At 55.3% G+C, this 27,103-nt stretch overlaps 1 protein-coding gene across 3 annotated transcripts in view; it reads left to right on the top strand.

Moving 5' to 3' along the window:
- The window catches only part of LRRN2 (leucine rich repeat neuronal 2), a 61,529-nt gene that overhangs the window by 28,408 nt on the left and 6,018 nt on the right, over positions 1-27,103 (top strand). The window contains exon 1 of one of the 3 annotated variants that reach the window (XM_045081075.1): positions 25,787-25,908. The exons of the other annotated variants lie outside the window; for them this stretch is intronic. The gene's annotated coding sequence lies outside the window, so the exon portion shown is untranslated. Of the gene's footprint in view, positions 1-25,786; positions 25,909-27,103 lie in introns of those variants that run through there. 3 annotated transcript variants of the gene reach the window in all.

Genomic DNA, 27,103 nt, shown 5'->3' with positions numbered 1-27,103 from the left:
ATGTTTTTCCATATTTCCTAATTTTTTAATAACAGTGCTGTACTGTACCCAAATTACTGTCTATTTGTTGGCAGAGAGGGATAGAGAGCCCGAGGCAGGAACGGTGCAGGGGAAAGACATGCTGCTCTGAGGGCCAGCAAGCCGCTCTCACCACCGCTCCCCTGCCCTGCTGGCGTTCCTCGCAGCTCCCGGGCTGCATCAGATCTGAGTGTCTCTCTGCTCTGCTGGGCTGAGAGCGGCCCCAGGACAGAGCTGGGTCTTGTTCATCTCATTTACCCCAGCGCCTGGCAGATAGCAAGAACAGAATCTGTGCTTCAGCAAATGGAGAGAGAGAGGGAAGGAAGGAGGAGGAAAAATGAAAAATAGGAAAGAGGAAACCCCCACCAAAGGTAGACCATAAACTGAACGAGACCCTGGGGTTGGGATGCCGTGAGGTTTTTATAGACCTCCTGGACGGGAGATCAGGTTGGCTAGTGATCAAGGAAAGTGACCAGCCTTGGGCTTCCCTCGGGGTTCCCCAACCTGGGGCCAGAGAAGCCAAATCCTAGAGTCGATCACTCCCCCCAGCATAGAACTTCAGAGTTGAGAGGGACTAGCTCTCACATGGCCAAGTCCTTTCACCTTGTGGATCAGAACCAGAAGCCCAGAGCTCTAGTGTGTGACCTTGTACAGGTCACTTCCCTGCTCCGGACCTCAGTTTCTTCCCTTGTAAAACAAGGAAGAAAGATGAGGGGGATGTGCAGCTGTCCTCCAGCTCTGACCTTCCCAGGCTCTACAGCATCCCAGGAGAGGGAGGACCAACTCACCTGGCTTAGGTGGGGAATCCGCTCAAGGCACACTCCCAGGAGAGGGTAGAAGGTGGAGGGAAGCCTCCCCCTCCCAGCCAGCTCTTTCCATCACTGCCAGCAGCTTCTGAAATGCATACAGGTGCAGAATAGCCTGCGGCCCTTCTCTCCCCCCAGGAGGTGGCCCCTGGCCTGGGACAGCAAGGGTGCCCCCGGCTGCCTGTGTCAGAGTCACCTGCTTGGGAGCGAGTTCAGCCTGCGGGCTTCTGGGCTCAGGGACCAGAGGAGTGGGATGGGTATTGGCATGTTCCCAAGTGCTCCAGGAGATCCTGGGGCATGTTGATTTGAGAAATGTCCGATTAAGGGGGCTGGTGTTTGGGAGAGGAGGTTCAGTGCTCGTGATCGAAATAACTACCATTTATCCAGTACCTGCTCCACGTGGGGCACTTTTGACATCTCTAATCTTTACAACCACCACCCTGTAAAGTAGGTATTATTACTGTAATTGTACAGAGGAGAAAACTGAGACCCAGAGCAATTAACTTGCCAGACATCAAGCAGCTAACCAGACAAAGAGCCAAAAATTTGAACTCCGGTCCTTCTTCGCTCCTCCACAACACAACCCTGGCTCCTTGCTTTGCGCCTGAACAGCTGCTGCTTGCCCATCCCCAGCATTTGGAGGTGACCGGCTGAACTGGGGGCTAGGGGGCGGTTCACAGGAAGGCAGTGGGACTGAGGAGGAGCAGAGTGGATCGAACAGGAAGCCCAGTGCCCATCTCTGATTTCCCTGTCCCTCTAGCCCTAAGGCATTCTGCAGGCTCCTTGATGCCTTTTGGATAGGGTGTGAAGTGTCCACAGCCTCTGTCTGCCCGCCCGCCCGCCCGCCCATGATCTCCCTAATTAAAGACACCTGGAATCCTTCCCTCCCCGCCCCCCGCTATGTGCAGCTGGCAGTGCACCTGCAGCCTGCTGGGAAAGGTGGCCATGGCACCTGGTACCCTAACACCCAGAGACACCTGCGAGAGTTCAGCTGGGGAAGGGAGGCAGAGCAGGGGAGGCCGTCATTCATAAGGCCCTCCCTGGGGACGAGGTGGGTGCCAGGAGTTCTCACCCGCCCCCCCCCCACAACCTGCCCCCTATACATCTTAGTCCCAGGTCCCCCTTCTAAAGAGTATTCTAAGTGTCCCCTAACCCTGACCCTCCCCTGAGAGGTGCCCACCTCAGAGCCTTTGCTGGCTGTTCCCTCTGCCTTACAGTGACCAACCATTTGGCTTGCCCGAGACGAGGGGATTTTGGGGGGGGATTCAGGATTTCAGTGCTAATGCCAGGAAGTGGGGAGGAATGGGTCACCCGACCCTGCCTCCCCCTCAGTCAGGTCTCTATCCACACGTCCCCTTCTCAAGGAGGTCGTCCCTGGCCCCTCAGGGGAAAATGGTACCAAGTCACTCTACCGTAATTCCGCGTTTCGTTCCTGAACTTGTTTTCTATCGTTGCCATACATTTACTGTAAACTTAGCAGCTTAGGAACAGCACCGACGCGGTGTCTCCCAGTTCTGTAGGTCAGAAGTCCGTCCGGGTTGGCTTGGCTGGTTTCTCTGCTCCAGATTTCAAAAGACCAAAATCCAGTGTCCTCTCTGGAGAGAATCTGCTTCCATGTTGGCTCTTCTGTTCCATGAGGCGATAGGACTGAGGTCCCTGTTTCCTGAGGGCTGTCAGCTCCTAGAGGCCTCTCTTTGACCTCCGTGTGTCCATCTCAGAACCAGCAACACGACATGAAATGCTTCAGTGCTCGGGACCCCGCTTCTGCTTCCCCATGGAGAAGGGTCACTTTTCAGGGCTCGTGTGATTGGATTTCTCCCATCCAGATAATCCAGGGCACTCTCCCTAATCTTGAGGTCTTTTAACCTTACTTGCCTCTGTGCTGTTCCTCTGGCTGTGTTAAGGCTAACACAGTGCCAGGGAGGAGGGCATGGACATCTTTGGAGGGCCGTGCTGCTTCCCGTGTTCCTTCAGAGCCCTTGGCACTGTCTGGTGTCATACTAACTCACACGTTGAGTCCATTGTCCATCCAGCTCCACTATCATGAACTCCATGAGAAAAGGGATTGTATCTCTGTTCACTGCAGGTCCCTAACCCTCCTTAAACAGTACCTACTGGCGCACAGTAGGCCATTGGTGTTTGTTGAATGAATGAATGCCGCCAGGGCTGTTGAATACTCAGTAGAAATAAGAACATCTGGCAAGCAGAAGGGCGCTTCCCAGAGCCCACCCTTAAGCCGGTGGGATTGAGGGAGCTCGCTAGGAGACGCCTACCTGAAGGCTAGGGCGCCCCCTCCTGGCAGCTGGAAGCCCTGAGCGAGGCCGGCTTCTGAGCCGCTGGACCTTCTGAACAGCGCCTTCCACAGCCCTGCCTTTCTGACCTGTTCTCCCCTCCTCCCACCGGGGACCCCCAGACCTTCAGTCTCTCCCTGCCCTGAGGATCCCCAAGGGCAGAAACCTGAGGCTGGGTGGCTGCCCTGACCACCATGAGGAGGTGGAGGACCAGCCCAAGGGGAGGCCGAGTTGCCACGCCTCAAACTGGGTTCAAAGCCAATCCACCTGGGACTTCAAACAATTAATTTCCCCAATCTGCAAAACGATCGGCTTCAGAGGGAAAACAATTAGCCCACTGCAAATTGTAATTGTCATCTCACTCCTGATTTTAATTTGGACTAATGAGGGCTAAGTGATTCTGGCTTCCTCCTCCCCCCCTCAACACTGCCCTGTGGCTCTGGGTCCTCACCTGCCAGCCCGGGTGGGGGGGCACTTAACCCTTAGCTGCCCGCCTTGCACCAGTGGCTGAGGGACACTTTCGGGCTGGCATGGAGCTGTGGCTGGGCTGAGCAGGAGAAAGCAGGTGCTGGCAGGAGGGCTGGGAAAAAGAGAGTGCCTCTGGCCCACAGGGGAGCTGCCTGTTTACAAGGCTCCTAGGCAATCAAAGTTTTATTGAACAGAATTGACTACTGGCTCGCTCCTCTGTCACAGCTAGTTAATTCTGGCTGCGCGGTCTCGGGGGACCCGCTTCCAGGAGCATCCGGCTGCCTCCCCTGGGCCAGGGCACCTCTGCCTGGTCTTGCCCTTCCCTTATCCACCCCACTGCTCTGGGGCAGCGAGGCTGTGATTCTCTGCAGCTGGGGGGGCTCCCAGGCCCACCATGTGCTAGTCATGGGGGTCAGGTGGGTGGTCTAATGCTGACTCCCTCGAAGCAGATGAAGGCCTCGAGAGGGAAGGGACTTGCTCTAGGTCACACAGAGGTGTGTCGTGCTTTGTTATCACTGCTGAATTCCGTCCTCCCTCCCCAGACACTTCTTTTCTCTCGTGCCCCAGGCTTGGCACCCAGCACAGTGCCTGGCGAACTGCAGATGCAGGAAAGGAGGAATGCAAAGTCCTGAGTCCTAGTCTGTGTCCCCCTACCACACCTGTCCGCGCTCTGATACGGCTGGTTTGATTCACTCATTCACACGTCATCCGTTCTTGGTTGTCTGCCGTAGCAGTGTGCCGGGAGCCCTACTGGATGCTGGGATCCAGAGACCAGCCTGCCCTCAAGGACCTCCCAGTCCAGCGGTTCAGCCCAGGGCCCCAAACCCTCAGCAGATCGCTCTTCAGGGAGAACTGACCCCAAGTTGTAAAGGAACCAACCCTAGCTCCTGGCTTCTGCTCCGGGCTGGGGGGCAACCCTCAGCTCGCCCACATCTTTGAGTGGCTGCAGCTTGTAAGTTTGGAACCAGGAATGCTGAGCTCTTGCCCCGGCTTTCTCGCTGATGTGCTCTGTGGCCTCACACACGTCCCTTCCCTGGGCACCAGGCTCTGCAGCGCTCATTTCTGGATCCTGTGACTATGGCAGAACCTTTTCCTGGCCTCGTGTGCTGGTGGAAATCCAGTCCAGGCCTGCCACCACCGCCAGGTAGCCTGGAACCCCTGGGCCTCCTGTTCCTCATCTGCTGAATGGGGATAGTGGTAACAAAAGTGTGTTGCATGGTGACAACCTCCATGCAGGGGAAAATGTTTACAAAACAGAGGACAAGCGCCAAGGGCGCACGTGAGCCTGTGAGGAAACCCTGCCGTCACACAAAGGACAGTGGTGTTGGCGTGTCCTGATGGTCCCCACAGCCCCTCAGATGCCACCCCTTAGCCCAGCGGAGGCACATGGAGAGAGGGAGGCACACGGAACTGGGAACTGGGAGAAGGGCTTTCCTGTCTCTGAGCCTCAGCTTCCTGAGGCCATGGGACTGGTCCTGTCTCAGGCAGCTACCCTGACACCCCAAGCCCCGCAGTGCAGACTCCTCTGATGTGAGGGCCACTGTGAGAGCTCGCAGCTCCTCTGTGCCTGCCCAGGGTCCTCTTGCTGACCCCTGGGGGAAGGCTGCGCTCTTCCAACCCTCTCCTCCTCTTTACATGTTCTCCATCATCTTCCCCCTCCCCTCGAACACCCCCAGGCCCCCAACCCCTTCAGTTCCAGCCCTCTTATCTCCCCCATGGTTTATCAGGCCTTTGGTGGCTTTAGCTGGGCTACCTGCCTCAAATTCCTGCCCTCCTCACACTGCCCCCACCCCTGCCGCAGCACCACACCTCCCTCCTGCCCCTCCTTGGCGGGGCCCGAGGGGAGGGTGTCGGGAGGTCAGGTCCACAGCCTCAGTGCCAGTCTGCTCAGAGGGAGCTTGGAACCCATCATCATACGCCCGTCTCTTGTCACTGAAGGAGAGGAACCAGCCACTCCAGTGGCAGACACTCACGGCAGACATTCTCTCGGGAACCCCTCCTGCTGCAGCGTGAGCCGTGACCCCAAGTGTCCAGGTGTGCAGTCACCTGTGCACCCCCCCCCCAGCTTTCCCTCCTTCATAATGCATGCCTGGTCTTCCGCTTCTGCTCAAACATCTCACACCCAGCTGCTGAGGGGACTGACGGAAAGGAAGCCGGCTCCCTGGAGAAGTGGGTGTCCCACTAGGGATGGCAGGGGAGGGTTCTGTCCTCCTCAGAGTCACTAGTCTTGGGACCTCCCTCTGTGGCTATCAGACAACACCTCCAGAGTGCGTTAAGCACGGAGGTTCCTGGGTCTCACCTCAGAGAGTCCAAAGCTGGGAGTCTGGGGTGGGTTCCAGGAATCTTCGTGAGGAACAGGCGCTCTGGCTGCATTTACGGCTCAGGGGGACCATGGAACACCTTGGGGAGACACTGTTCTGGATCCACCAAAAGGAGCTCTTGTCTCTTGCTCTTTTTTTTTTTTTTTTAAGATTTTGTTTATTTATTTATTTATTTGACAGAGATCACAAGCAGGCAGAGAGGCAGGCGGTGGGGGGGGAGTGGTGGGGAAGCAGGCTCCCGTCTGAGCAGAGAGCCTGATGTGGGGCTCGTTCCCAGGACCCTGGGATCATGACCTGAGCTGAAGGCAGAAGCTTTAACCCACTGAGCCACCAGGCACCCCTTGTCTCTTGCTCTTTAAGGCCTTGGAGTTTAGGGTCAGAGAGAGAAGCCATCAGCTCCCCATCTGGCCTTGTTAGAGGCCTCGAGGCCAGGCTGACCCTAGGATTTCCTTGTGCTGCCTTGCTCGCCCTGGTAATCCTGACCTGTGTCCCCAGTGCACTGACTGAGAAGTGGGAGCCACCAGAGAGGAGAGGGGCTGGTCGGGGGCAGCAGCTGGGAGCAGGGACGATCTCTTTGGGAAGGAGATCCCTTTCCCCAGGGATAAGGCAATGCTGTCGTGTCCCTAGCTAAAGGTTTTAGGCTCCTCTGTAGACATACCTGTGATCAGAGCACTTTGAATTCTTCGCCTGGGCTCCCTCAGCTGGTCACAGCCCCAGGGGTCAGATTCAGATGCTCTAGAAGCTTTGGCACAGCCCCTGGCTGGTTTTAGACCCCAACCCAGAGGGCAGTGTTGTCTTTGCAGGAAGGCACGAGCGCATCACATCACCCTAGGACACGCAGGAGCACCAGCGCTACACCCCCTCCCTTCCCTGGGCCACTAGGGCTCCTTGCCCCTCAAAATGATGCAGATGAGGAAACAGGCTTCCGGAGATCAGGTAATTCATAGTAAGGGTCTGACTTTTGGGAGGACTCAAGGCACAGGCCCAATCCTTTGGTTTTACAGTAGAAATCGAGATCTACAAAGGGGTAGTGGTTTCGGATTCCCACGGAGAGCAGAAGAGCTAAGTGTGCAGCTTAGTGATCAGTGATGAGGCTTAGAAGAACATTCAGCCCTGCCCCCAGGATGCGGGGAGGGCCCCCCCACCCCCGATGTGGAGCTGGTGTCAGGCCAAGCCTTTTCCACACATCACATGATTTGGTCCTTATACCTGCCTCCCAAGAACACACTACCACAGTTTCACATTTGACAAGATGAGAAGTCTTTGGAGATGAGAAGACTCGGAGAGGTCAAACGACTCAACCAAGAATCCTTGAGTAAGGTGTGGAGGTGGGATTTGAACTGAAGTCTTTCTGACCGAGTCGGTGCCAGCATGGTTGAGTAGAAGTATAAGGCAAATCACATGTATGATTTTTTTTTTAAGATTTCACTTATTTATTTGACAGAGAGAAAGAGATCATAAGTAGACAGAGCAGCAAGTAGAGAGAGAGGAGGAAGCAGGCTTTCTGCTGAGCAGAGAGCCTGATGTGGGGCCCAATCCTAGGACCCCGAGACCATGACCTGAGCCGAAGGCAGAGGCTTAACCCACCGAGCCACCCATGGGCCCCCACATGTATGATTTTAACATGCCTGCAGCCACATTACAAAGTAACATGTCACAGGTGAAGTTAATACTGTTATTTAACCCACTATATATCCCCCAAATTCTCATTTCAGAATTTCATCAGGGTATTATTAATGAGATATTTTGCGTTCTTTGTCCACATTAAATCTTCTCAAGCTGGTGTGCATTGGCACGTAGAGTGTTGTGTCACTTTGGCCACGTCCCCAAAGCCAAATGACACACATGGGAGCTACCATATTGGACAGGGTGACTCAGCATAAAATCTGGAGCCATATCCCTTGGTGTCTGCTGCTCCTGACTTCCTGCTGGCCTCAGGGAGCAGCCCCCCCTTCCTCTGGGCTTTCTCCGGACGGTGCTCTCTTCCCGTCCCTCTCACCCAGCGCACCTTCAGTCTCTCATCAGCTGTCCCCCCTTCAACCTCTCCTGGAGAAGGCCTTGTTGTCAGACAAGAGACCTTTAAATAGGTGAGACAAAGGTGACAAATGTCCCTCATTTACATTCAGGTTCTCTCTGGCATTTTTTGGCCCTGTTGAGTGACACCTCTATCCAAACATCTCATTTGGAAATGTCAGAGTGGCCTTTGATAAGTCATCTGTCACCCTGATGGCGGCTGACAGACGGGGGACCGTGCGGTAGCATCTAATACACTAGAACGCGTCTTTTACAATTGCGGACTATTTTATTTATTTAACGTGGCATGAAATCTCTCTTGAAGGAAAGAAACCGTTAACCTTGCCACACCAGGCTCCTCAAGGGCTTCTTCTGCCATCGCTTTCCAGCCTCCTTTCCCAACTGGTAGAATCTTCCAGGTCCTGCAGGTCAAGCTCTTAGGCAGCTCCTCTCCCACTCCCGCAGGAGTCAAGCCAGCCACCCTCGAGGCACCCCTACAGGTCGCTGTCAGAGCTACTGGCCCCCTGCAGGGCCCTGGCTCTGAACCCAGGTGCTTGGGGTTGTCCGTGAACCTCACCTGGGTCCGGAATCCGGGAGGAGATCGAGCCTCCTTCTCAGGCAGCCACCGTCTTCCTGGATGCAAATGCTGGTCCCTCTTCCCTTCCCCTTCTCCCTCCTGCCCTGCCCCAGCTCCTGCAGCCCTCCGAGCCTGCCTGCAGCTGCTCTCCCCAAGGGGCTCTACTGCTCCCCCAGCTGTGCACTAACCCAAGCATCTACAGTCCCTACTTTTCTCTCAGTTTCAACAGGAACAAGTGTAGGTTTTTGGAAAGGAATGGTCACTAAAAACTAAAGAAAAACAATAACACACGTGGGGGAAAAAATAACCTCAAAAAAGCGTAGAAATAAGTCCCGAGTTTTTTTTCCAATCGCATATTTCTGATCAAAAATAAAGGCAACTCAAGTCCCTGATGAGATGGGCCAGTTCAGTCCAAGCAGCCTGCCCCTGGCTCTTTCCCCCACTTCACCCTTGTGTCTGGAATGCCCCCTCATTTCTCACTCTGGAGGGCTTCCTTCCCAACCCCCCTGCAACGTTTTCACTACCATTTCGGGGTTGAGGCTTTGGACAAATAGTGCAGGTAACCAAACATGGTGGGTTAGAAACAGGCAGAACATAGGTTCCCGAGTTGTCACTGAGTTAAGAGGAAGAAATTGCTATGCTGGGCACCTGGGCGACTCAGTCCATTAAGTGTGGGACTCTTGCTTTCAGCTTGGGCCATGATCTCGGGTCATGAGATCGAGCCCTGCATGGGGCTCTGTACTCAGTGGGGAGTCTGCTGGAGATTCTCTCTCTCTCCCTTTTCCTCTGCCCCTATCCCTGCATGTGCTCTCTCTCTCCAAAATAAATCAGGAAGTCTTTAAAAATAAAAAGAAAAGAAAAAGTTTTTCGCTGTGAGCCTTTTCCCCGTTCCTGTTTCGTCTGGGGGCTGTGTGATATTTTCCACAGAAGATAGCATCTTGTAAAGAAAAGAACACTACTCCAGACCTGAACGAACTCGGCTCTCATTTTGGCTCCGTGCCACTTTGTGCATGGCTCTCTGCCAGTAAGCCACCTCTGAGCCTCAATGTACCTCATTTGTGAGATGGATCAAGGAAGCCAGTCTCGTAGAGCTAGACCTAACACTGCCAGTGCTCACGATTGTCAGTCCCCTTCCCCAGCCCCTCCTCAGCCTTTCCTTCTCCCATGCAGGTATGAGGTGGAGAAGGTTCCAGGCTTCCTCTACCCTTGCCTTGTGGCTTGGAGCAGCCACGTGCGGAATCCAGATGGGATGCACATGTCAGCCTCTGTCACCTGCCTATGAGTCTAGTCGGGACACAAGGCTGGGCCCCACGTCAGCAGGATGCAAGCAAGCCATCCTTGAGGAGGGACTGCCCCCTTCACAGGAAGCCTTCTGTTAAGGGGGACCCCACTGCCAGCCCCGGACAAGCGCACCATTTGTTATTTTACCCCAGCCCACATTTATTGACCACAGACCACTTGCCAGACTCTGTGCAAGGTTGAGGGGAGGCCGGGAGGGACCAGGCCCAGCCCAGGTTCTGCAGAAGCCCAGACTAGGGAGGCAGATGGCCTTTTCATGGTGCCCGCTACGCCAGGGAAGGTGCTGTGGGACAGAATGTGTCGCAGGGGAGTTGACAATTGAGCTGGCGCTTGGAGGATAATTATGAGCTCCCCAAGCAGGGAATGGAAGGACATTCCAGAAAAACAAGTTCAAAGGCCTGAAAGCACAAAAGAGAGCAGCTTTTAGGGGAAGAGAAGAAAGAGAAGAGGAGGGAAAGGCCTGGAGAGGTGGGCAGGGATGGGACTTGGGCGGGGGTGGGTGGGCAGCTATGGCTGGAGGAGCCTAGGGGTCTGCCCTTTGATCGAGGGGAGCAGTGACCTCTCGCATCACAGGGAAAGAGATGGAGTGGAGCCTGTGGGATCCTGACAGGATATATAGATGGCAGTTGTGGAATGTCAGGACAGAGCACTATAAGGGACACTTCATGGAGGAGGAGGGGCCCCAGGCGAGCCAAGAAAAATCAAAGGATCAGAAGATTCTGGTCGATGTGGGGAAAGTGGCCTCTAACTGCCATTGACGTGTCACCTGTAACCACACACCCAGGGCGCCCTTTCCTCTGATATTGTAGTGACGCAACAGACAGATGGAGGCGTGCGGGTCCCCACGTGGGCCTGCCAGGGAGGAGAGCTCATCAGCTGAGCTCCTTCTGTGTACCTGCACTAGGCCAGATTGCCAGCATTGCCTCATTTAATCCTCGGGATAACCCCGTGAGGTATTATTCCCATTCGACAGGTAGAGAAACTGACAGAGAGGCTGAGTAACTTGTTCAAGGTCACACAGCTAGGAAGACACAGAAGTGGGATATGAACTCAGCTGCCAAAAGGCTTTGTTCTTTCCACGCTGCCCTGCAGAATGTTGGGTTCCCAGCTTCCTCTACCTGATCTCCTCTTAGCCCTGGGGTTCTGGAGGAGGGTATATGACACTGATGCTGCCTTCATCATTAGAAGGCTGTCACTAGGGTGACCGGGAACAGTAGATACAGAGCTGTCACAGTGAGAAAAATGAGGGGGAAGGCACTTCATCACTGCCTCTGGCTTCGAGGTAGCCACGGCTCTGCCTGGCAAAAGACTCTGTTATCGTCCTGCTGTAGCTGTGTCCCCAAAGTCATCCTAGCCCCCCTCTTCAAGCAGGTGGAATCCAGACCTCAGAATCCACCTCTGCATCAGGAAGATGAAGTAACCTTGGCCAGCCCATCATCATCAGAACTGACCAAGGAAGAGGGCGATGCTTCTTAACATTTTGGGGTCTATGACCCCATGAGAATCTGATGCAAGCGTTGGCCCTTCTCTCCAGGAAAACACACACACACGTGTGTGCGCACGATTGTAGGTACTTCCACACTCTTCGGTCCATCTGTGGACTCGAGATTCAGTAGGCTTTCTCCCTGGAGATTCTCAGGGTATACGTTCATGATAAACATAGTTCCTGACCTTGTCTCCCCTCATGACCCCCTCTTTGTCCTACAGTGTTTAGAGAAAGCAAAAGAAATGCTCAACTCAGGTCTAGTAATTGGTTTCAAGAGTGTGTGTGCGATGAGGTTGAAGACACTGGCCTCAAGAGAGCCTTGTCTTCTCTGCGGGTTGAAATTGCTGGCCATTCTTTATGTCCATCAGGGAGTGGGCATGTGCCTGGGGAATCTGTCGCGGGCTCTCTGTCTGAAACTCCATCTGCCTCCCCACCACTCAGGACCCTGGGAACTCCAGCTTGCACCACATTCACTGGAAAATGCTTTGGAGGAGAAGAGCCCATTGTGGCAAGGTCCCCCCAACCCTGGCCACCCCCGGAAGCTCCTGTCCCTCCCTGAGTGGAAGCACGTACTCTCTGAATAAAGCTGCCTTATCACCTGTTTAAACTAGACATTGGGTGTGTGATGATTCCTGGCTGGGACTAGAGAAAGCCATCAGCCATCCTCTGCAGGGACCGGGCCTGCCGGCTGTGTCCCCACTGGCTGCAGGAGCAGGGCGGCAGTCCTCCTGAGGCAGAACTGGCTGTGTGGGTAAGACCAGAGGTTGGGGGGGGGTGGCTTTGGAGGTTGGGCGAAGACCGCTGACCCTCTGACCGCTCCCTCTCTGACCCTCTCCAACTCCTGGGCACAAGGCCATCCCAGAAGGGGAAGGGGATGGAGTGGGGAGGCCTGGGGTCATTTCCCAGCCCTGCTGTGGCACTGAAAGGGCAGCTCCCAGCGCAGATCTGTCTCTCGTACACCTGCACTGGCCACCCAGCCCCGAGTGGGAAAGCATGGTGACACTAAGGCTTCCTGGGTCCCAAGGTGAGGCTGTAATGCCTGCAGGTTTGCTGCTGGCCCAGGGTTCTGAGGTCTGGCAAGAGACGCGATGGAGAAATATAAGCTACAGCTGTGTTAATTATTATTATTTTTATTGTTATTGCAGAAGGGAATGTTCCCCTGTTAAGTCCCTGGGAAAACGACTCTAAAAACAAGTCGGCACCACCCAGGACTTGCATCCAGGAAAGCAAGCCCTGGCAAGGTCCGGCCTCCAAATCCGCCCCTCCCAGCTGGTTCACTTGGCTGGGTGCACACCTCCCTGCCCGCCGCCTCCCCTAACACACACACATGCTCGTGCAACATATGCACACGCTCACACGTGCACACATACACATGTACCCTGCCCACACCACTCCGGCAGAGGGGAGGGTGATGAGTCCCTGGAACACTCTGGAAGAAAAGCTGGTGAGCCTGTAGGTAGCAGAGCCATGTGAGGGTCCGCAGGAAGACCCCCTGCTTTCGTTGTTCTGGAGATTTCTGTTTTGCACACATCATCCCGTAGGCTCCCTCCCAGCCTAGCAATTGAGGGCGTTAGCATCGCACAGGGCCGGACTTGAGGCACGGCTTCTACAGGTGCTAGCTGTGTGGTCTTCAGCCAGTTACTTAACTTCTCTGTGCTGTCACTTCCCTTTTACTCTCACAGTGGCAGGGGGTGGGGGGCGGATTGTGTGGACTAAATAAGAAATAAACTTTGTAAAAGGCCCAGCACCTGGTAAGCATTCAATAAATGGTACCTATTGAAATTCAAGACAGATATTCTTGTCAGCATTTGGCAGATGAGAAGAAACAGGGCTCCATGAGATTGTCCCAAAGTTGGTAAGTAGCAGAGCTGGGATTAGAACCTGCAAAGTTCTACCCAGACCAGTTCTCTTACTGCCAAACCCTTTGGAGACAGATTTTTCCTGGGAGAGTTGGCGGCAGTGTGGAACTGAGGTCCCTTGAATGGGGCCTTTGACCCTCCCCAGCAGCCAGCTCTGTCCTCCCTCATGTCCCTCCCCCCCACAACTGCACACCCAGCCACCCCTCCAGGGACTTCTCAATGGGGTCAGCGGGGCTAGCACCACAGCTGTGGCTTGGTCGCTGCTAAGTGGAGTTAGTGGGGACAGGTAGGGGAGACCCTGGAGCCAGGTGGAAACCTGAGGGTCTGGCAGGGGCAGGGAGAGGATGGTGATGAATGAGGAGCAAGGGCGGGGGCGGGGGGGGCAGAAGACACAGGCCTCCGGAAGGCGCGGGGTTCACTACAGTTCCCCAGGGTTCCTTCCAGAACGATGCAGCCCACATTCGCAAAACCTGTGTCTTCCTATCAGACAAGAACACATCTTTAAGCCCGGTGGGAAATCCAACTATTAAATTTGCTTTTCAGATATAACACGATTGTGACTTTATGGTACATGAATTATATCTCAGCGCTGTTTTTGAAATATATAATCGTGTAATACGTACGTGTAGGTGCCCATGTACATGTCTTGTATGCGTTTTATATAGATATGCGTTGTCAAGAGCACTGGTTCTTGCCCTTGACTAGCTGTATGACCTTGGGAAAGAGGCTTCATTTCTTTTTAGCCTCAACCTTGCCATCTGCCTAATGGGGATAACAGAGTTATCCCCGCTGGGTGGCTGGAGTGGAACCCACTCTGCAGGGCAAAAGAGGAGAAGATCCCCAGCCTTGGAAGGTAGCAGGGGGACATGCCTTGAGTCCTGGCCTCTGCACTCGGCCTGTCTGCACTTACTGCTCCGCCACACATTGTACTTATGAGATCTTGGGCAAGCTGTTTAGCATCATTAAGCCTCAATTTCCCTTGCTCTAAAAGGGGAATGCCAGCAGTTCCTACTCTGAGGGTGTGGAAGGGTTCAGTGAGATAATACCTGGGAAGCACAGAGCTTGGGGCGGGCAAGGTGAGGCATGTGTAGTGGATCCCGCAGCGGGGTCGGAGGCCTGGGCCCAGAGGTACTGAGTGTGAAGGCGCTCTGCGAATGGCAACACACGGGGTCCGTGCTGCTGATCACGGTCCCCAGACTGCTGCCTGCAGACCTAGGCCAAGGCCCAAGCTGGGGGGCGGGGGGGGGTGGCAGTCACAGCTGGGACCCCCTACGCTCAGTGATAGCTTTCATGAAGCAGAAGGGAGGCCAGAAAAAGCAAAGCAAAGAAAAGAAAACCCCAGCAAATTCTCTGTCCTCCCCCAGCTCTGCAGCTCCTGGGGGATCTGAGCTGCATAATACAATGGGATTTAATAAAATGCCTTTAACTCACAAAGTTTGTCTGCTGCCAGCTCCTTAATTAAATTGCCTAATGCTGCTTTGCGACGGCAGCAGAGACTCGCGTGTTTAAAGGGCACCGTGTTGCCATGGCACTCCCCCAGCCAGGGAGGGCGGGCTGGGGGGGGGGGCATGCAGATGAGGCGCAGGGTAGCCCTGCCTGCAGTGTCCTCCCCGCCACCTGCATGCACACACACACTCGCACACGCACACGCACACACTGCGATGGCCTCTGATCTGATTTTTCTGGGAAAGCATCAAATCCTTGCTAAGAATGCTGAGCCAGGGCTTTAGAAAGGGGACACTCGGGGGCATCTGAGCACAGTGGAGCCAGCTGCCGGGAAGGGCCACCATGGGTTCCAGGCAGAACCCTGGGCGCTCGGGGCCACCCCGTGAGGCCAGGGGTGGGGGGCAGCCTGGCCCCTCCCTGGCCGCTTACTCCGGCCTCCCCAGGTGCAGTGTAAAAATACACTTCCCAGCATGGACCTAAGAAGGGCGGGAAGTACTGGGCAAGATTCTGATTGGTTTAATGAGAACTGGAGGAGTGGGCGGGGGTGAGGGGGTGATGTTCTTTCACACAGGGAGGGTGAAGGAAAGAGAAACACACATCCGTGTGGGATTTTTCCGTCCGATGCAGTGGTTCTCAATCCTGGCTTCCTATTAAACCACTCGGGAATTTCCCCCCAATATTTTACATGAAGCATTTGAAATATATGGCGAAGTTGAAGGGATTTGGCAACGAACAACCGTATACCACCATCCAGATTCTACCCTTAACCTTTTCCTAGACTTGTTCTTACCTCCCTCTCCCATCTATCCATAAATCCATTTTATTTTTGGTGCATTTCAAAGGAAATTGCAGACATCAGTACACTTTGCCCTACATACTTCAGCATCAACGACAACGGAGTTCAATTTCGGTTTACAGGGTTTTCTCTTTTGATATAAGATTTACATACAAGGAAATCCTGGAGAGTTTTTTTGGGTTTTGTTTTTAATACCATGCCTGCATCGTACCCCCAGAGAGCGATCTCACTGGACTGGAGCAGGATGTAGGCATCAGAGTATTTTAAGAGATCCCTGTATATACGGGGGGTGTGTGGGCAGCTCAGTCAGTTAAGTGTGTGACTCTTGGTCTCGGCTCAGGTCTCGATCTCAAGGTTGGGAGTCCCCCGCCTTGGGGAGCTTCCCAGTGTGGAATTGCTTTAAAAAAGTAAAATAAAAATAAAAAAAAAATAAAAGAGCCCTCTCTGATTCAATGCTGCAGTCAGAGTTGAGAAACAGAGATAATAAGAAGCAAAAGACTTGTTTTTATTTCCCCTAAGCAGAATGTAGAGGTCCTCTGCCCGCTTCCCTTCCCCTGGTGCTCTCCATGTGTGCATTGTACAACCACGGCTGTGCTTCGTTGGGGGAGGGGGGCCTCTGGGTCCATGTGAATCCACTTCTTCTTGTGTTAGCATTATATTATACACATCTAATGTGTCTTTCCAGTGGCAAAGGCCATACCTGTTTCAGATTCCGTACCTGTCACCGTGATGAAATCATACAAATTTTCATATGATGAGTAGGGTACTTATGAAATGCAGTAGATGGAGGAGGTGATGGGCGGCATGATGGGGCTGGTGCTACTGGTGGAGACGGCAGGCTGCAGGTGTGGCGCGGCGGTGAATCTGAGGGCACAGCGCTGTGGCAATCGTTATCCTGGTGATGCTGCTGGCGTCACCCATCCCGCAGGGACAGCGTGCAAAGAGGTGCTCCTTCTCCTTGCTAATACCGTCTAGGAAGAATGTTGGTTGTCCCAGGGTCAGGAGGTTGGTCCGTCTATCTGAGAACACCATTGCATTCAGAGAAGCTGCCTGAGAACCTTATCTGCTCCCAGAGACCTGGAAGAGGGCCCGACAGAGTGGCAGTAGCTCCACGCTCAGCCACCCCGTCCCACAGCACTTGAACAAGACCCAGCTCCCGTATTAAGTACAAGTGGGTCGTTAGGAACATGTACTTAAGACGAACAGTCCTGGGAGCCAGCCGGAGTGGGATGCCAGCCATCTCATGATCGATAGAGATTTTATTTGCTGCCTACGTGGTTTCCTGTTCCTTTCATGCCTGGTACGCTCGCGGGAAGACAGAGGAGAAGTGCTCTGGGTCCCTCTCCATTAAACCAGGCAGGAGAAGCCGAGAGGCGCCAAGCCCCAGAACACTCCCGATCTCTCATTACGGCTGTTAGCTGGCGTCCCTCTGAACTGTCCTGGGCTGCTGGGTTTCAAAGAGATGTTAAAGGATGAGAATGAGGTTGGGCTGCTAAGACATACTATCCTTTTAAAATATGCATATAAATAAGCCCATAGAATGATGCCAGAAAATACGTATAAAATAATGTTGTCCAGGAGCACCTGGGTGGCTCAGTGGGTTAAAGCCTCTGCCTTCGGCTCAGGTCATGATTCCAGGGTCCTGGGATCGAGTCCCACATCTAGCTCTCTGCTCAGCAGGGAGCCTGCTTCCCTCTCTCTCTCTGTGCCTGCCTCTCTGCCTACTTGTGATCTCTGTCAAATAAATAAATAAAAATCTTTAAAAAATAATTTAAAATCTTTAAAAAATAAAAATAAATTTTAAAAAATGTTGTCCAATCCTTTCATTTTACAGATGAGAAAACCAAGGCCAAGTGGGCAGCAAATAAGAGAGTGTTGAGAACAACAGTAAAAATACCGCTCGTGGATATAGCATCTCTAACGATGCAGATATCTCATACCTGGGATCTGACCGGGTTTTTAGACCAGGCCAACGAGCCGGCAACAACTTCCTGCCCATCTGACAGACGGTTCCTGGGCCCCTTCCCAGACTCTTGCCGCCAGCGATGAGCCCTTCGTGACATATTTGTAGCACTGACGGCTCAGAGTGCACCCTTCACACTCATGTGCTCATCTCCTCCCTACCCTATCTCTGCATGAAGGACAGAAGGTACTAGTCTTATCCCTGTTCTTCAGAGGAGAAAACAGAGGTTCACGGAGGGGAAGCATCTCGCCAGGCTTGCACAGTTAGTAACTGGCAGAGCGGGAACCAGGATCCAAGTGTCCTATGTCCGTGGGCCGGGGCTGCCATCCCAAAGTACCAGGAACCGGGGGCGGTTAAGAACAGTAGAAATTTATTGTCTCCGTGCTGGAGGCCTGAAGCCTGGAGTCAAGGTGCAGCAGGGCCACACCCACTCTAGAACCCCAGGGGAGACTCCTTGCTCCGCTCCCCCTAGCTCCCGGGGCCGGCCGTTGGCCTTTGGCTGTTGGCAGTACTCAGCTCTCCGCTGTAGCCATCACATGGATTTCTCTGCATCCAGACTTTCCTCCTCTTATAAGGACACCAGCCCCTGGAGGAGGACCCTCCTTAACGCAGTATGAACTCATCCTAACTTGATTACATCAGCAAAGGTCCGATTTGCAGATTAAGGTCACATTTACAGGTACTGGGAGTCGGGACTTAAATATATCTTTGGGGGGGGGGTGTTTAGAGTTCAACCCATAATGGTCCCTATCCCAAGCCCATGTCCTTCTACAACATGCTACTTACATGCTGTGCTCCATCCCACCCCCCACTGTCCTCCCTGTGTGCCACCAAGGACAGGGTGCTCCCCTCTCCTGCAGTGCAGAAAGTGGGGGCTGGCTGGGCCCTGCTTCATCTTCTGCTCTTCCCAAAGTATTACGAGCTACTAAGGTAGAATCGTGAAATATAGGTGGGCTTTTTATCTTTTTTATTCTCAGACAGTAAAAATCATTGAGACTTGTCCTTAATTAGTTTAATTTTGAAGCTTCTAAATATTGATTTAACCTCCACTCCTTTGTACTTGCTGCAGTCACTGAATTATGCCTGTTATTGATTACAGAGGGAAGCATTTCCATCCGCCGGGCTGTGTGGCATCAGGGAGCCCTTGGTCCCCCAGCAGGTGCCCTGGGCTCAGAAGGCACAGACAGGCTTGGAGGGGAGGGTGCCTCTGCCAGACTGGAAAGGGCCTTCCTTTTCCAAGGAAGGAGAGCTGTTCCTCATAGGCCATGGGCCAGTTTTTTTCTCTTGCGTTGGCCCACAGCAAAGGAAGTTGAGTAAGAAGTCACTGGAAATCTCCCCCATTGCATTCTGGGTGCTAGGAGAACCGGGCAGTGGGGGGTGGAGGAGGAGAATGTGGGGCCAGGGTCTAGAGCACAGGTTTTGGAAAGCAACCTTTAGGCTTTGGCAACAGCCAGAACCTCGTCCGGGTCATGTCTCTACCAGCTAGACCTTCTTGAGCAAGGTCCCTGCGCTCTCACGTCTGGGAAACAGGGCTCTAACCCCCCTCCCACAGTGTGCCTCCGAGCGCTCAGCGCAGGCTCACGTCAGGCTGCTGGCCCGAGGCCGGGCTCACAATCAGTTTTCAATCCACAGTTGCCACTAGCAGCATTGCTGTCCCACCGGGAAGCACACTGTATCTTCAGGCCCTGACTCTAGGACTTGTTTGCTGCAGGACCTTGGGCAAGTCATTTACTACCCTTTCCAATAAAGTGGAGTAATGACCTGCGGTGCCTGGGTGGCTCAGTCAGTTAGGCAGCTGGCTCTTGATTTTGGCTCAGGTCATGATCTCGGGGATGTGGGATTGAGCCTGGCATTGGGCTCAGGACTCAGCGCGGAGTCTGCCTGAGATTCTGTCTCTCTCTCTCCTTCTGCCCCTCCCCTGCTCTTGCTCTCTCTTTCTCTCTCTTAAAAGCAATCAATCAATAAAACCATTTTTTTAAATGGGGTGATGACATCTGCGACCTCCCTGGGCTGTCCTAAGGATCACGTAGGATCACAAACCCAGCAGAACTGAAGTGGCGAGGGGCATCCAGTCCTGATGGGTTATGACCGAAGGCCGTGGTAGCCGCCGCCTGGAGGTTCCTTTGGCCACACTCTGCGGGCAGTAGCCTGTGCAGACCATCCTGGCTCTGACCGGCTGCTCCAGCCTCTTTGCCACATCAGCCACATTCTCCAGCCCGAAGGTGGACCATGTGGTTCTTGGAACTCACTTCCTCTGTTTTTATTTTGTTTTGTTTTGTTTTCCGAGGACCTTTGCTCCTGGTGTTCCCAATAGGCGTAGAATGCCTCCTACCATCTGTGTGACACTTCCTCTGGGAATTTGTTTTAAGGAACTTTATCATGATACAATTTGCCTTGTACAATTCAGTGACTTTTAGTAGATTTGCCCAAATGTGTGACAAAATCGCGTTCTCTCTGCTAGGCTGTGCCCCTGCTCCCTCAGTATATGCTTCTGTGACCGCTCTTATCAGATGTTAGTAGATCAGGGTTTTTTGTTTTTTTTTTAATCTGTGACTCTCGGCCTGCCCTTCCCATCGCCTGGCATCCCTACCCCCTCATGGTGCCAGCACACGGTCGGGGCTCTATTAATGCCCACTGGGTAAACCGTTTCCTTGTGGCCCTGACAGAACGGGTGAGGGGATCTGGGATACCCGAGTCTTCATTGTCACCGTAGTGATGAGAAACTCATCATCCCTGTGGCTGTCACTGAGTGTGCCCAGCAGGCAGCATCCCCAGTTTGCAGTTTGGATCTCAGCAGGAGGGGCCTTACAGGGGACCCGGCCCCGCTAGCCTTGAGCAGGAGCATCGGTCAGAATCCCCCCGCAGAGGGCTTGTTCGGCCTCGGTTACCAGGGCCCACCCTCTGAGCACCTGACTCTGCAGCCATCCTTGGGCTGGGCTCAAGGACCCGCCCTTCCAACAAGTTCCCAGGTGACGCCGCCATGGCTGGTCCGGGGACCCCCGTGAGAGAGCAGCTGGTCCAGCCCAGCCACCCTGTTTCACAGATGAGAAGCCCAGTCCTGACACGTCCCAAGCTCTGCCCCCAGCTGAGGGGGCAGAGACTAGAACGCAGCCCGATCGTGTCCTGTGTCGTCTACCCTCGGGTCCCGTGTCCTGACCTCCGCTCCCTGCTCTGGGCCTCAGGGAAGATGCGCGAAGGGCAGAGAAGCCTGGAGAGAACTTCTGAGAGACGCTCATCCCAGGCCTGACCCGGGCTGCAGAGGGAGAGGCCAGCGGCACTGGGGAGGGGACCCGGAGGAGGTGCTGAGGACTGACAGGCCGTTCTCACTGCCATTAGGGGAGAAAACAACCCACCGGCAGGGCCTCCACCACAGCCAATTAATTACCCGCAGGCTGCCCGGACAGCTGACAGAGGGAGAAGGCGGGAGCCCTGCTCCGGGACAGAGGCTCCTTCGCCGCGTGATTTCTCTCTGAGCTTCATCTGGCAAACCTGCTGATGAAACCAGTCTTCTTTTCTCTCCGCCTCATCAGTTTTCATTCTGATTTCATTTTCCTTTTCCGTTAGCAGAGGTTTGGCCTTTCTCCGTGTTTAACTGGTCTGCCTCCCTTTCTCCTCCCTTTCTCTGGGTCCCAAACCCTCCCCCCACCCCTTGTCCCGGGCATCTCCCAGCGTGCCCGGGGTCCCTCCCTCCGCACCCCAACACTGTGGAAAGAGAAACCTCCTCATCTAGCTCCCCATGCACCTCGGACAATGCTGATTCCCTCTCTTCTTTCCAGGGCCACAGAGCCACAGAGCTGCTCTGGGGCCGCTCACAGTCCGAGAGAGGAGGCGTGGGTTCTCAGAGGATGAGGGAAGGAGCAAGGGATTGATTAATTTGTAGGAGAGGCCACGGTCAGGGAAGACTTTACGGATGGGAAGGAAGTCCCAGGATATACAGGTGAGACCTCCTTGAGCAAGGACCCTGCTTGTGCAAAGGCTCAGGGGCAGGAGAGAGCATGGATTGCACCCCTCCGAAGTCCCCCTCCCCCACCCTTTCCCCTTGCCCTTGCACCAAGCCCCCAGGGATCTCCTGTGTTTCAAGAGATATTCTGGGGGACCCCTGGGTGGCTCAGTGGGTTAAGCCTCTGCCTTCGGAGAGGCAGGGAGAGATCTCTCTCTGTGTGTCAAGTAAGTAAATAAAATCTTAAAAAAAAAAAAAAAAAGATATTCTGGGGCCCCGGCGGAGGTGGGGGTACGGCAGCCTTTTCGGAGTAATGCAGGAACTGCCCAGCAACACCCCCCAACACACACACTGGATTGTAGGAGGGCCAAGGGGAGCGGCAGGGAGGGAGGCTGGAGAGGCCTATGGGTCGGCAGCTGGGCTTGGCTGCCCATCTGACTTGGGAGGATCCATAGCCCTTGTGGAACGACCATGGGCTGCCCGTCAGGCTGGGCCCTGTAGAACTCTGGCCCCAGCCTCTCCCAGCTGCTACGGAGCATCTAGGGGAAACAGAGGCACTGCTCACCTAAGCCAGGAGGAGCCATGTTGTTTATTGGGTGAGGGCTGTCGGACAGCAGTGACCTATAAACGAGCTGAGTCCCAGAACTATCCTGGAGACTTGAGACAAGACCCCACTGGGAGGCCTCAGAGAGGGCAGCTAGCTGCACAGGGAAGGGGTGGCAGCCTGCAGGGGAAGGGTTCCTAGGAGAGGGTGCCCGTGCCTTGGAGGCCAGGCAACCAGCGACGGGACAGTCTGGTGCTGGCTTGCTGCAAAGATGGTCTAGAAGCCAGGGACCGGGCCTCAGACAGACTGAGGTGGATGAAACAGAAGGGGGCTCTCCTAAGCACCAGGCATTTTACAGATGTGCTCTTCCTCCAACTGCCCTGGGAGGTAGGCTCTCTCCCCAGACCCAGAGGAAGAATCCGAGTGAGGGTGCTCAAGGTCACCCAGCCAGCGCCAGGACTCAGGTGCAGAGTGCTTCTAGCGCCCACCCCTGAGCCACTAACCTCAGCTCTCAGAGGGGTTGGTGGAGTCCACAGGATTGCCAGAGGGGGCTTGGGACTACTCTAGAAGGGCGAGACTCATCGTAGGATCATGTGGAATCCAGAGACAGAGAAGCCTGAGTCGGAGAGCAGTGCCATCTCCACCAGGGGGCAGGCCCAAGCCAGGGGCAGGGGAGCCAGGGGCATACATAAGAATACAGACCCCAGGAGCAGCATGTGTGTCCTTGCGGTGGGGGGGGGGGGAGGGCAGAAGGGCATGAGCGCAGACTCTGACCAGCCTGGTCTCCGAGAGCACCTGCGCAAGCAGCCCCCCTCTCTCCCTGCTCTGCCTCACCTGCCCCTCCCTCTTGCTGTCCTTCTGCGGATATTTCCTAAGCTCCTACTGTGTGCCAGACTTTGGAAGGAGGGCCACACAGTCTGGTGGGAGACACAGACTGAAAGGAACCAGCAGCTCATTATGGAGGGATGCTGGGGCACCATGGGAGCCAGGAGAGGGGTTGAGGGGTCAGGGCAGGGGTCCTGCGGGTGGGCCGAGGGTTGGCAGAACCTGGCAGCACACGGCAGCCGCAGACTCAGCCCACAGTTCCCCGCCCCCCACTCCCCTGCAGCCTCCCGCAGTGCAGCTACCTCTTGGCACCCTCCACGGCTAATTAAGAAAGAAAGAGGCAGGCTCCCTTCCAGACACCAGAATTCTAGCACCCTCTGCCCAGGCCAGCCAGGAGACAGGGAATGGAGAGTCTTCGGCTTGGGACAAGGCCCTGTCCTCCAGGGCCAGGGAGGGGTTTTTCCTGGAGTGCTCTCTCTTGCACTACAGAGGAAAGGGGGGCAGGGTGGAGAAGGGAGCCCCCCATCCTTTCCCCAGGAGGTGCCCTCCCACTTCCCTCTCTACTCTCCTCCCGCCACCACCTCACCACCCACCCCTACCTACTCTCAGAAATCAGCTCCTGGCTCCAGAGCCATGGAAATAGAAAGGGCGAGCAGTGATACCCTGGACCCCAGTCTGGGCTTCCCATGTTCCAGCTGCGGGCCTTGGTCTGACCCCACAGCTCCACTGAGCTTGAGCTCTGGGTCTGTGAAGGACCCAGCTCTCTGCTAATGGTTGGGAACCAGCTAGAAATCCTGGCCCAGAGCAGGCGCTCAGGAAAGTCACACCTTTCTTCTGAGACTCTGCCTTAGGTCATCCTTCCAGAGGCATCAATGGGAGCAGAAGGGACTCTGCCTCACAGAAGAGAGGTGCTCAGTGGAATAATGGTTTTCAGGGTTTTACCACAGTGACCCAAGGGCAAAGTAAATGCACGGTTTTGCATCACGGTCCTGACTGTGCCCAAGTGTGGATGTGTGCATGCAAAACAGAGCTAAACTTTCGCAAAACAGCGCTAGGTCTAGTTGCGTTCAGTGTTACTTTCTATAGTATTTCATTTTTTAAAAATGCAGATTGTGACTCACTTTAAAAATTGTTTCCGTGCCCCACTGCATGGGCTGAGATCGACAGTGCACACCGTAGAAAGCCTCCAAGCCCTACAGGGAGCGTGTGCCCTGCACGGGGCTCTGAGGACACATGAACCAGTAACAAAGCGCCCTTGCCTCCAGGAGCTCACAGCCTGATTGGGAAGTCAGACTCCCGGACTCACCATAAGGAAGGGGCTCCTCGGGAGGAGGTCTGTTCCAAGAGTCTCGGGGGCTGGGATGCAGTGGGAGAGACCACCCTTCTTGGAGGGAGTCAGACCTGTGCAAAACGTCACCGAGGAGGTGGCATGGGGGACGACGGGCTTTTGTGGCTGAAGAAGACCTGACGGTTGGAGTTGGAGAAGGGCTTCGTGGGGCAAGGGGCCCCAGGTGTGGAAGGGACTGGCAAGTGTCCAGTTTCGCGGGAGTGTGGGGTGTCTGGGAATGAAATGGCCACAGAGAGGTGAGCGGGAGGCCCCCCGAAAAGGCTGACTGACGTAAGGGTCACGGCAAGAAAGGAGAGGAGAGAGTAAGTGCAAGCACTGAGGCGGGTGTGGGAGGTGGGAGAGGGACAGGTCGAGGTGGCGGAGAGCTCCCGTCTTGGAGACCGCTGGACGGCGGGGCTGGCGGACAGACGTGGGAGGGCAGAACCAAGAGCAGGCGTGGCGGGAGATGTGGGATGTTGGATGTGGGGCAAGTAGAGAGGAAGAGCCTCTGACACAAGGGCTGTGGAGAGGGCCGGGGATGGCGAGCAGGGAGGCTGAGCTTCTCCTTCCTGGCCACCCCCACATTTGTCCTCATGCCTGGTGCCCCATTCTCTGTAAAGGGAAGACCTGGATGTTCGGCGGTAGACAGGAGGCATCAGGAGGTGGCCAGGACCCCGCAGGGCTTTGGGGAAGCGAGGTTGGAGGAGAGGCACAGAGCAGCCAGGGGTGTGTGGGGTGGGAGGTCATCCTGCCATCTTCCTGCCTCGGGCACATGGCTGGATATTGACTGGGAGGGTGCCCTGGGATCCTTCTGGAGTGCTGGAAATCTTCACATCTTGTGTTGGTTGGTGTCCGTCCGGGTACCTACTAATGGGGAAACTCGTGGAGCCGCGCACTTGGGACGAGTGCCATGTACGTACTCTGCTGTACATATGTTACACTTCAAAATATTTTTTCTAAGTTTATCACAAAAGGTGAGAGCTGAGACGTAGGTGGTAAGATGGAATGAGAGGCAGCTGTGAGGGGGCCGAATGAAGGCCAAGAACAGCGCTCTGTACACCTGACCCCCCGCACTCCCTCCACGGTGGTTCTGGGAGGAGGGTATTATCCCCACTTCCCAGCTCGGGCATCTGAGGCTCACAAGGTTGCCTGCTTGGCCCAAGGTCACACAGCAGGCAGCAGAGCCAGGCTGACTCTGATGCCAAAGCCCAGGCTCTTTCCGCTCCACCGCTCCTCCTTTGCATAAGTTATTTATGGAATTCACACTCTGCAAGGCTAGATAAACGCTCAGTTCCCCTCGGCTCGCTCCGAGGTCGGCTCACCTCCCAGGAGGAGCAGGAGGCCAGGTGCGCTGATGGAGGGCTGGCCTCTCTCCCCCTGCGCCCCTCCCACCCAGCGCTTATCTGCGGGTGAGGAGGCCGGAGTTTATCAACGCTACACTCAATTATGCTGCCCATCTGTCTCCGCTGCTCAGAGAGACCTGGCACTGAAGCGGCGAAGGCCAGGCCATCGATCACCACCACCGCTCCTCCCTCCGGACCCTTGACTCGGGCTCTGGGAGGCTGGGTGGAGGCTGCGGGAAGGGGAGGGAAGGGAGGAGAGGATGAGGCTCCCTATCCACCAACCACCTGGAGGAGCGCACGGTCGCAGCCCACAGGAGCTCGGGGACCGAGCGGGGGGGGGGGGGGGGGGGGGGGGGGGGGGGGGGGGGGGGGGGGGCGGGCCGAGCCGGGAGCGGGAGCGGGGCGGGCCCGGGGCGGGGTGGGGCGGGGCTGAGCCGGGGGGGCGGGGCAGGAGAAGGAGCAGCGTTTGACCAACAGCTTCTCCCAAACTCTTCGTTCAGAGCTTTGCCAAGGATCTGAGTTTAATAGGGAATGTAAGGGACCATTCCACACTTCATACCAAATCCAGAGCAGCTGCCTGGAGGAGGTGAGTCCCACATACCTTGCAGAGCCAGCTCTTGCAAGAGAAACTTTGCCCCTGGAGTGGACAGCCCTGCTTCCCTGACTGTGGCCCCAAGGCCTTCAATCTCCCATCACTGAAGGCGAAGGCTGGCCAGCAACCCCCAGCCCCCAGTCAGAAGGCAGGCTGAGGTCGTGTGCAGCCTGCTGGCTCTGTGTCCCCCTGGTGCCAGGGCCAGCCACGCTCACACAGGGACAGTGTCTTCCCTGTGCTGTCCAGGTGGAGAGGGGTGTCCCTCTAGCCTGAAATCAAGGAGTGGTGTCTGCAGGGGCCCATCAGGTGGCTCTGGGGGAGGAGGAGCTGAGGACCCAGGTCAGCTCTAAAGGGATTTGCATCTGAGGCAGGCGCTCTGGGCCAGCCCTGTGCTCTGCTCTTATAAAGCAGACTTGGATCCACCAGGCAACAAGCCTTGGCTGGGCTGGTGGCTCAGGTTCTGGAGTCCGAGACCTAGGTTTGAATTCTAGCCCAGCCATGTGGAAGCTGCATAACCTCTGAGAAGTTACATAAGCCCTCCAAGCCCTAGGTGCTTCCGCTGAAGGTCCAGACTGAATGATTCCTTCTCCACCTGCATGCGGGGTCGATGGGAGGCTCATCTCTTTCACCGCTGGTGTCTTTCACAAGCACCCTCTGTATGCGCAGCCCTGCACTCAGTGCTTTGGGGTTGCAAAAGCTTGTCAGACGTGGCCCCTGCTGCAAGGAGCTTGAACTCCAGTTGAGAAAAATGTCCACACAATCATTTGAACTCCTGCTCACCCCAGAGATTATAGATAAAAGGCAATTAGCTTTCTCTGCAGCTCCCGGCAGAGATTGCTAATCAGCCTGCATGAGTGGGCATGAGTGGGCGTGTGCAAGACGGCCTGAACCCGTGTTGGCAGGTGAGTAGGCAGCTCGGTGCTCCTCCCTGGAAGGGGCTGCGTGCTCAGCAGCAGGGCGAAGGACCTGTCTGGGCCATTGCCAAGCCTTGGGATCAGGGGTGTGGCCAAACGTGAGTCATCCAGCCAGTGCCTCTCTCTGGGTGTCGAACCCCAGCCGAGGAGGAGGCCCTCTGCCTCCCGCACCTGCCTAGCCAGAGGGGCATGAGGAGGAGCGTGCTGCCTGGGGTAGAGGGAAAGGCGACTCTTGGGAGGTTTTTAATTAAGTCTTAAGTGGCTCCTTCACCCCC

This window comes from Mustela putorius, unplaced genomic scaffold, assembly GCF_011764305.1.
Source record: "Mustela putorius furo isolate JIRA1106 unplaced genomic scaffold, ASM1176430v1.1 tig00000508_pilon_pilon_pilon, whole genome shotgun sequence".
Taxonomy (NCBI): Eukaryota; Metazoa; Chordata; class Mammalia; order Carnivora; family Mustelidae; genus Mustela; species Mustela putorius.
The sequence above is the reverse complement of the archived record's forward strand: the minus strand, read 5'-3'. Positions and strand labels throughout refer to the sequence as shown.